Source organism: Cinclus cinclus, chromosome 21 (assembly GCF_963662255.1).
Source record: "Cinclus cinclus chromosome 21, bCinCin1.1, whole genome shotgun sequence".
Taxonomy (NCBI): domain Eukaryota; kingdom Metazoa; phylum Chordata; class Aves; order Passeriformes; family Cinclidae; genus Cinclus; species Cinclus cinclus.
In genome coordinates this window covers 10640061-10650408 of record NC_085066.1, presented here as the reverse complement: position 1 = coordinate 10650408, position 10348 = coordinate 10640061, and positions in this window count along the sequence as shown.

The following is a 10348-nucleotide window of genomic DNA, read 5'->3' as shown; positions in this document are numbered from 1 at the left end:
GGCCACTTGCTGTCACAATGAATCATTTGATTCTTGGCCTCCATGGTGGCGTAATTGTACCAGGTTTTAATTTGGCCCCATGCTTTCACAATACATCCCTGCCACTTTTAGGCCCATTTCTGTCAAAAGGGATCATTAGATTGTTAGCCTCCATTGGGTCACAATGGATCCTTGCTTCTCTTAACCCCTGTGGTGTCACAATGCATCCCATGCCCTTTTAGGCCACTTGATGTCACAATGAATCATTTGATTCTTGGCCTCCACGGTGGCATAATAGATCCTTGCTTCTATTGGTCCCCGTGCTGTAACAATCCATCCCTGGCCCTTTTTATACCCCCTGGTGCCACAAGGGATCATAAGATTGTTAGTCTGCATTGGGTCACAATGGTTCCTTGCTTCTCTTAACCTCTGTGCTGTCACAATGCATTCCAAGCCCTTTTAGGCCACTTGGTCTTACAATGAACAATTTGATTCTTGGCCTTCACGGTCTCATAATGTTTCCTTGCTTCTATAGGTCCCCATGCTGTCAGAGTTTATCCGTGGTCCTTTTGCGCCCCCTGGTGTCAAAAGGGATTCTTAGATTGTTAGCCTGCATTGGGTCACAATGGTTCCTTGCTTCTCTTAACCCCTGTGGTGTCACAATGCATCCCATGCCCTTTTAGGCCACTTGATGTCACAATGAATCATTTGATTCTTGGCCTCCATGGTGGCATAATAGATCCTTGCTTCTATTGGTCCCTGTGCTGTAACAATTCATCCCTGGCCCTTTTAGGCCCATTGGTGTCACAAGGGATCATTAGATTGTTAGCCTGCATTGGGTCACAATGGTTCCTTGCTTCTCTTAACCTCTGTGGTGTCACAATGCATCCCATGCCCTTTTAGGCCACTTGATGTCACAATGAATCATTTGATTCTTGGCCTCCGTGGTGTCATTATGGTTCCTTGTTTCTATTGGGCCCCATGCTGTCACAATTCATCCCTGGCCCTTTTACGACCCCTGGTGTCAAATGGGATCCTGGGAATATTAGTCTCCATTGGGTCACAACGGTTTCTTGCTTCTCTTAACCCCTGTATGTCACAAGGCATCCCATGCCCTTTTAGGCCACTTGATGTCACAATGAATCATTTGATTCTTGGCCTCCATGGTGGCGTAATTGTACCAGGTTTTAATTTGGCCCCATGCTTTCACAATACATCCCTGCCACTTTTAGGCCCATTTCTGTCAAAAGGGATCATTAGATTGTTAGCCTCCATTGTGTCACAATGGATCCTTGCTTCTCTTAACCCCTGTGGTGTCACAATGCATCCCATGCCCTTTTAGGCCACTTGATGTCACAATGAAACATTTGATTCTTGGCCTCCACGGTGGCATAATAGATCCTTGCTTCTATTGGTCCCCGTGCTGTAACAATCCATCCCTGGCCCTTTTTATACCCCCTGGTGCCACAAGGGATCATTAGATTGTTAGTCTGCATTGGGTCACAATGTTTCCTTGCTTCTCTTAACCTCTGTGGTGTCACAATGCATTCCAAGCCCTTTTAGGCCACTTGGTCTTACAATGAACAATTTGATTCTTGGCCTTCACGGTCTCATAATGTTTCCTTGCTTCTATAGGTCCCCATGCTGTCAGAGTTCATCCGTGGTCCTTTTGCGCCCCCTGGTGTCAAAAGGGATTCTTAGATTGTTAGCCTGCATTGGGTCACAATGGTTCCTTGCTTCTCTTAACCCCTGTGGTGTCACAATGCATCCCATGCCCTTTTAGGCCACTTGATGTCACAATGAATCATTTGATTCTTGGCCTCCATGGTGGCATAATTGTACCAGGTTTTACTTGGGCCCCATGCTTTCACAATTCATCCCTGCCCCTTTTAGGCCCATTGGTGTCACAAGGGATCATTAGATTATTAGCCTCCATTGGGTCACAATGGATCCTTGCTTCTCTTAACCCCTGTGCTGTCACAATGCATCCCATGCCCTTTTAGGCCACTTGATGTCACAATGAATCATTTGATTCTTGGCCTCCATGGTGGCATAATGGTTCCTTGTTTCTATTGGGCCCCATGCTGTCACAATTCATCCCTGGCCCTTTTACGCCCCCTGGTGTCAAATGGGATCCTGGGATTATTAGCCTCCATTGGGTCACAATGGATCCTTGCTTCTCTTAACCCCTGTGCTGTCACAATGCATTCCATGCCCTTTTAGGCCACTTGATGTCACAATGAATCATTTGATTCTTGGCCTCCATGGTGTCATAATAGATCCTTGCTTCTATAGGTCCCCATGCTGTCACAGTTCATCCGTGGTCCTTTTGCGCCCCCTGGTGTCAAAAGGGATCCTTAGATTGTTAGCCTGCATTGGTTCACAATGGATCCTTGCTTCTCTTAACCCCTGTATGTCACAATGCATCTCATGCCCTTTTAGGCCACTTGATGTCACAATGAATCATTTGATTCTTGGCCTCCATGGTGGCGTAATAGATCCTTGCTTCTATTGGTCCCCGTGCTGTAACAATTAATCCCTGGCCCTTTTAGGCCCATTGGTGTCACAAGGGATCATTAGATTGTTAGCCTGCATTGGGTCACAATGGTTCCTTGCTTCTCTTAACCTCTGTGGTGTCACAATGCATTCCAAGCCCTTTTAGGCCACTTGGTCTTACAATGAACCATTTGATTCTTGGCCTTCATGGTGTCATAATGGTTCCTTGCTTCTATAGGTCCCCATGCTGTCAGAGTTCATCCGTGGTCCTTTTTCGCCCCCTGGTGTCAAAAGGGATCCTTAGATTGTTAGCCTCCATTGGGTCACAATGGTTCCTTGCTTCTCTTAACCCCTGTGCTGTCACAATGCATCCCATGCCCTTTTAGGCCACTTGATGTCACAATGAATCATTTGATTCTTGGCCTCCATGGTGGCATAATAGATCCTTGCTTCTATTGGTCCCTGTGCTGTAACAATTCATCCCTGGCCCTTTTAGGCCCATTGGTGTCACAAGGGATCATTAGATTGTTAGCCTGCATTGGGTCACAATGGTTCCTTGCTTCTCTTAACCTCTGTGGTGTCACAATGCATCCCATGCCCTTTTAGGCCACTTGATGTCACAATGAATCATTTGATTCTTGGCCTCCATGGTGTCATAATGGTTCCTTGTTTCTATTGGGCCCCATGCTGTCACAATTCATCCCTGGCCCTTTTACGCCCCCTGGTGTCAAATGGGATCCTGGGATTATTAGTCTCCATTGGGTCACAACGGTTTCTTGCTTCTCTTAACCCCTGTATGTCACAATGCATCCCATGCCCTTTTAGGCCACTTGCTGTCACAATGAATCATTTGATTCTTGGCCTCCATGGTGGCGTAATTGTACCAGGTTTTAATTTGGCCCCATGCTTTCACAATTCATCCCTGCCCCTTTTAGGCCCATTTCTGTCAAAAGGGATCATTAGATTGTTAGCCTCCATTGTGTCACAATGGATCCTTGCTTCTCTTAACCCCTGTGGTGTCACAATGCATCCCATGCCCTTTTAGGCCACTTGATGTCACAATGAAACATTTGATTCTTGGCCTCCACGGTGGCATAATAGATCCTTGCTTCTATTGGTCCCCGTGCTGTAACAATCCATCCCTGGCCCTTTTTATACCCCCTGGTGCCACAAGGGATCATTAGATTGTTAGTCTGCATTGGGTCACAATGGTTCCTTGCTTCTCTTAACCTCTGTGCTGTCACAATGCATTCCAAGCCCTTTTAGGCCACTTGGTCTTACAATGAACAATTTGATTCTTGGCCTTCACGGTCTCATAATGTTTCCTTGCTTCTATAGGTCCCCATGCTGTCAGAGTTCATCCGTGGTCCTTTTGCGCCCCCTGGTGTCAAAAGGGATTCTTAGATTGTTCGCCTGCATTGGGTCACAATGGTTCCTTGCTTCTCTTAACCCCTGTGGTGTCACAATGCATCCCATGCCCTTTTAGGCCACTTGATGTCACAATGAATCATTTGATTCTTTGCCTCCATGGTGGCGTAATTGTACCAGGTTTAAATTGGGCCCCATGCTTTCACAATACATCCCTGCCCCTTTTAGGCCCATTGGTGTCACAAGGGATCATTAGATTGTTAGCCTCCATTGGGTCACAATGGATCCTTGTTTCTCTTAACCCCTGTGCTGTCACAATGCATCCCATGCCCTTTTAGGCCACTTGATGTCACAATGAATCATTTGATTCTTGGCCTCCATGGTGGCATAATAGATCCTTGCTTCTATTGGTCCCCGTGCTGTAACAATCCATCCCTGCCCCTTTTAGGCACATTGGTGTCACAAGGGATCATTAGATTGTTAGCCTGCATTGGGTCACAATGGTTCCTTGCTTCTCTTAACCTCTGTGGTGTCACAATGCATCCCATGCCCTTTTAGGCCACTTGATGTCACAATGAATCATTTGATTCTTGGCCTTCATGGTGTCATAATAGATCCTTACTTCTATAGGTCCCCATGCTGTCACAGTTCATCCGTGGTCCTTTTGCGCCCCCTGGTGTCAAAAGGGATCCTTAGATTGTTAGCCTGCATTGGTTCACAATGGATCCTTGCTTCTCTTAACCCCTGTGCTGTCACAATGCATCTCATGCCCTTTTAGGCCACTTGATGTCACAATGAATCATTTGATTCTTGGCCTCCATGGTGTCATAATGGTTCCTTGTTTCTATTGGGCCCCATGCTGTCACAATTCATCCCTGGCCCTTTTACACCCCCTCGTGTCAAATGGGATCCTGGGATTATTAGCCTCCATTGGGTCACAATGGATCCTTGCTTCTCTTAACCCCTGTGGTGTCACAATGCATCCCATGCCCTTTTAGGCCACTTGATGTCACAATGAATCATTTCATTCTTGGCCTCCACGGTGGCATAATAGATCCTTGCTTCTATTGGTCCCCGTGCTGTAACAATCCATCCCAGGCCCTTTTTATACGCCCTGGTGCCACAAGGGATCATTAGATTGTTAGCCTGCATTGGGTCACAATGTTTCCTTGCTTCTCTTAACCTCTGTGGTGTCACAATGCATTCCAAACCCTTTTAGGCCACTTGATGTCACAATGAACCATTTGATTCTTGGCCTTCATGGTGTCATAATGGTTCCTTGCCTCTATAGGTCCCCCTGCTGTCAGAGTTCATCCGTGGTCCTTTTGCGCCCCCTGGTGTCAAAAGGGATTCTTAGATTGTTAGCCTGCATTGGGTCACAATGGTTCCTTGCTTCTCTTAACCCCTGTGGGGTCACAATGCATCCCATGCCCTTTTAGGCCTCTTGATGTCACAATGAATCATTTGATTCTTGGCCTCCATGGTGTCATAATGGTTCCTTGTTTCTATTGGGCCCCATGCTTTCACAATTCATCCCTGGCTCTTTTACGCCCCCTGGTGTCAAATGGGATCCCGGGATTATTAGCCTCCATTGGGTCACAATGGATCCTTGCTTCTCTTAACCCCTGTGGTGTCACAATGCATCCCATGCCCTTTTAGGCCACTTGATGTCACAATGAATCATTTGATTCTTGGCCTCCACGGTGGCATAATAGATCCTTGCTTCTATTGGTCCCCGAGCTGTAACAATACATCCCTGGCCTTTTTATACCCCCTAGTGCCACAAGGGATCATTAGATTGTTAGCCTGCATTGGGTCACAATGGTTCCTTGCTTCTCTTAACCCCTGTGGTGTCACAATGCATCCCATGCCCTTTTAGGCCAATAGATGTCACAATGAATCATTTGATTCTTGGCCTTCATGGTCGCGAAATTGTACCAGGTTTTAATTGGGCCCCATGCTTTCACAATACATCCCTGCCCCTTTTAGGCCCATTGGTGTCAAAAGGTATCATTAGATTGTTAGCCTCCATTGGGTCACAATGGATCCTTGCTTCTCTTAACCCCTGTGCTGTCACAATGCATCCCATGCACTTTTAGGCCACTTGATGTCACAATGAATCATTTGATTCTTGGCCTCCACGGTGGCATAATAGATCCTTGCTTCTATTGGTCCCCGTGCTGTAACAATCCATCCCTGGCCCTTTTTATACCCCCTGGTGACACAAGGGATCATTACATTGTTAGCCTGCATTGGGTCACAATGGTTCCTTGCTTCTCTTAACCTCTGTGGTGTCACAATGCATTCCAAGCACTTTTAGGCCACTTGATGTCACAATGAACCATTTGATTCTTGGCCTTCATGGTGTCATAATGGTTCCTTGCTTCTATAGGTCCCCATGCTGTCAGAGTCCATCCGTGGTCCTTTTGCGCCCCCTGGTGTCAAAAGGGATTCTTAGATTGTTAGCCTGCATTGGGTCACAATGGTTCCTTGCTTCTCTTAACCCCTGTGGTGTCACAATGCATCCCATGCCCTTTTAGGCCACTTGATGTCACAATGAATCATTTGATTCTTGGCCTCCATGGTGGCAGAATTGTACCAGGTTTTAATTGGGCCCCATGCTTTCACAATACATCCCTGCCCCTTTTAGGCCCATTGGTGTCAAAAGGTATCATTAGATTGTTAGCCTCCATTGGGTCACAATGGATCCTTGCTTCTCTTAACCCCTGTGCTGTCACAATGCATCCCATGCCCTTTTAGGCCACTTGATGTCACAATGAATCATTTGATTCTTGGCCTTCATGGTGGCATAATAGATCCTTGATTTTATTGGTCCCCGTGCTGTAACATTTCATCCCTGCCCCTTTTAGGCCCATTGGTGTCACAAGGGATCATTAGATTGTTAGCCTGCATTGGGTCACAATGGTTCCTTGCTTCTCTTAACCTCTGTGGTGTCACAATGCATTCCAAGCCCATTTAGGCCACTTGGTCTTACAATGAATCATTTGATTCTTGGCCTTCATGGTGTCATAATGGTTCCTTGCTTCTATAGGTCCCCATGCTGTCAGAGTCCATCCGTGGTCCTTTTGCGCCCCCTGGTGTCAAAAGGGATTCTTAGATTGTTAGCCTGCATTGGGTCACAATGGTTCCTTGCTTCTCTTAACCTCTGTGGTGTCACAATGCATCCCATGCCCTTTTAGGCCACTTGATGTCACAATGAATCATTTGATTCTTGGCCTCCATGGTGGCAGAATTGTACCAGGTTTTAATTGGGCCCCATGCTTTCACAATACATCCCTGCCCCTTTTAGGCCCATTGGTGTCAAAAGGTATCATTAGATTGTTAGCCTCCATTGGGTCACAATGGATCCTTGCTTCTCTTAACCCCTGTGCTGTCACAATGCATCCCATGCCCTTTTAGGCCACTTGATGTCACAATGAATCATTTGATTCTTGGCCTTCATGGTGGCATAATAGATCCTTGATTTTATTGGTCCCCGTGCTGTAACAATTCATCCCTGCCCCTTTTAGGCCCATTGGTGTCACAAGGGATCATTAGATTGTTAGCCTGCATTGGGTCACAATGGTTCCTTGCTTCTCTTAACCTCTGTGGTGTCACAATGCATTCCAAGCCCATTTAGGCCACTTGGTCTTACAATGAATCATTTGATTCTTGGCCTTCATGGTGTCATAATGGTTCCTTGCTTCTATAGGTCCCCATGCTGTCAGAGTCCATCCGTGGTCCTTTTGCGCCCCCTGGTGTCAAAAGGGATTCTTAGATTGTTAGCCTGAATTGGGTCACAATGGTTCCTTGCTTCTCTTAACCCCTGTGGTGTCACAATGCATCCCATGCCCTTTTAGGCCACTTGATGTCACAATGAATCATTTGATTCTTGGCCTCCATGGTGGCAGAATTGTAGAGGGTTTTACTTGGGCCCCATGCTTTCACAATTCATCCCTGCCCCTTTTAGGCCCATTGGTGTCACAAGGGATCATTAGATTGTTAGCCTGCATTGGGTCACAATGGTTCCTTGCTTCCCTTAACCCCTGTGGTGTCACAATGCATCCCATGCCCTTTTAGGCCAATAGATGTCACAATGAATCATTTGATTCTTGGCCTCCATGGTGTCATAATGGTTCCTTGTTTCTATTGGGCCCCATGCTGTCACAATTCATCCCTGGCCCTTTTATGCCCCCTGGTGTCAAATGGGATCCTGGGATTATTAGCCTCCATTGGGTCACAGTGGATCCTTGCTTCTCTTAACCCCTGTGGTGGCACAATGCATCCCATGCACTTTTAGGCCACTTGATGTCACAATGAATCATTTGATTCTTGGCCTCCACGGTGGCATAATAGATCCTTGCTTCTATTGGTCCCCGTGCTGTAACAATCCATCCCTGGCCCTTTTTATACCCCCTGGTGCCACAAGGGATCATTAGATTGTTAGCCTGCATTGGGGCACAATGGTTCCTTGCTTCTCTTAACCTTTGTGCTGTCACAATGCATTCCAAGCCCTTTTAGGCCACTTGGTCTTACAATGAACCATTTGATTCTTGGCCTTCATGGTGTCATAATGGTTCCTTGCCTCTATAGGTCCCCATGCTGTCAGAGTTCATCCGTGGTCCTTTTGCGCCCCCTGGTGTCAAAAGGGATTCTTAGATTGTTAGCCTGCATTGGGTCACAATGGTTCCTTGCTTCTCTTAACCCCTGTGGTGTCACAATGCATCCCATGCACTTTTAGGCCACTTGATGTCACAATGAATCATTTGATTCTTGGCCTCCACGGTGGCATAATAGATCCTTGTTTCTATTGGTCCCCGTGCTGTAACAATCCATCCCTGGCACTTTTTATACACCCTGGTGCCACAAGGGATCATTAGATTGTTAGCCTGCATTGGGTCACAATGTTTCCTTGCTTCTCTTAACCTCTGTGGTGTCACAATGCATCCCATGCCCTTTTTGGCCACTTGATGTCACAATGAACCATTTGATTCTTGGCCTTCATGGTGTCATAATGGTTCCTTGCTTCTATAGTTCCCCATGCTGTCAGTGTTCATCCGTGGTCCTTTTGCGCACCCTGGTGCCACAAGGGATCATTAGATTGTTAGCATGCATTGGGTCACAATGGATCCTTGCTTCTCTTAACCCCTGTGGTGTCACAATGCATTCCATGCCCTTTTAGGCCACTTGATGTCACAATGAATCATTTGATTCTTGGCCTTCATGGTGGCGAAATTGTACCAGGTTTTAATTGGGCCCCATGCTTTCACAATACATCCCTGCCCCTTTTAGGCCCATTGGTGTCAAAAGGGATACTTAGATTGTTAGCCTCCATTGGGTCACAATGGATCCTTGCTTCTCTTAACCCCTGCGCTGTCACAATGCATCCCATGCCCTTTTAGGCCACTTGATGTCACAATGAATCATTTGATTCTTGGCCTCCACGGTGGCATAATAGATCCTTGCTTCTATTGGTCCCTGTGCTGTAACAATTCATCCCTGGCCCTTTTTATACCCCCTGGTGCCACAAGGGATCATTAGATTGTTAGTCTGCAGTGGGTCACAATGGTTCCTTGCTTCTCTTAACCTCTGTGCTGTCACAATGCATTCCAAGCCCTTTTAGGCCACTTGGTCTTACAATGAACAATTTGATTCTTGGCCTTCATGGTCTCATAATGTTTCCTTGCTTCTATAGGTCCCCATGCTGTCAGAGTTCATCCGTGGTCCTTTTTCCCCCCCTGGTGTCAAAAGGGATTCTTAGATTGTTAGCCTGCATTGGGTCACAATGGTTCCTTGTTTCTCTTAACCCCTGTGGTGTCACAATGCATCCCATGCCCTTTTAGGCCACTTGATGTCACAATGAATCATTTGATTCTTGGCCTCCATGGTGGCGTAATTGTACCAGGTTTAAATTGGGCCCCATGCTTTCACAATACATCCCTGCCCCTTTTAGGCCCATTGGTGTCACAAGGGATCATTAGATTGTTAGCCTCCATTGGGTCACAATGGATCCTTGTTTCTCTTAACCCCTGTGCTGTCACAATGCATTCCATGCCCTTTTAGGCCACTTGATGTCACAATGAATCATTTGATTCTTGGCCTCCATGGTGGCATAATAGATCCTTGCTTCTATTGGTCCCTGTGCTGTAACAATTCATCCCTGGCCCTTTTAGGCCCATTGGTGTCACAAGGGATCATTAGATTGTTAGCCTGCATTGGGTCACAATGGTTCCTTGCTTCTCTTAACCTCTGTGGTGTCACAATGCATCCCATGCCCTTTTAGGCCACTTGATGTCACAATGAATCATTTGATTCTTGGCCTCCGTGGTGTCATAATGGTTCCTTGTTTCTATTGGGCCCCATGCTGTCACAATTCATCCCTGGCCCTTTTACGACCCCTGGTGTCAAATGGGATCCTGGGAATATTAGTCTCCATTGGGTAACAACGGTTTCTTGCTTCTCTTAACCCCTGTATGTCACAATGCATCCCATGCCCTTTTAGGCC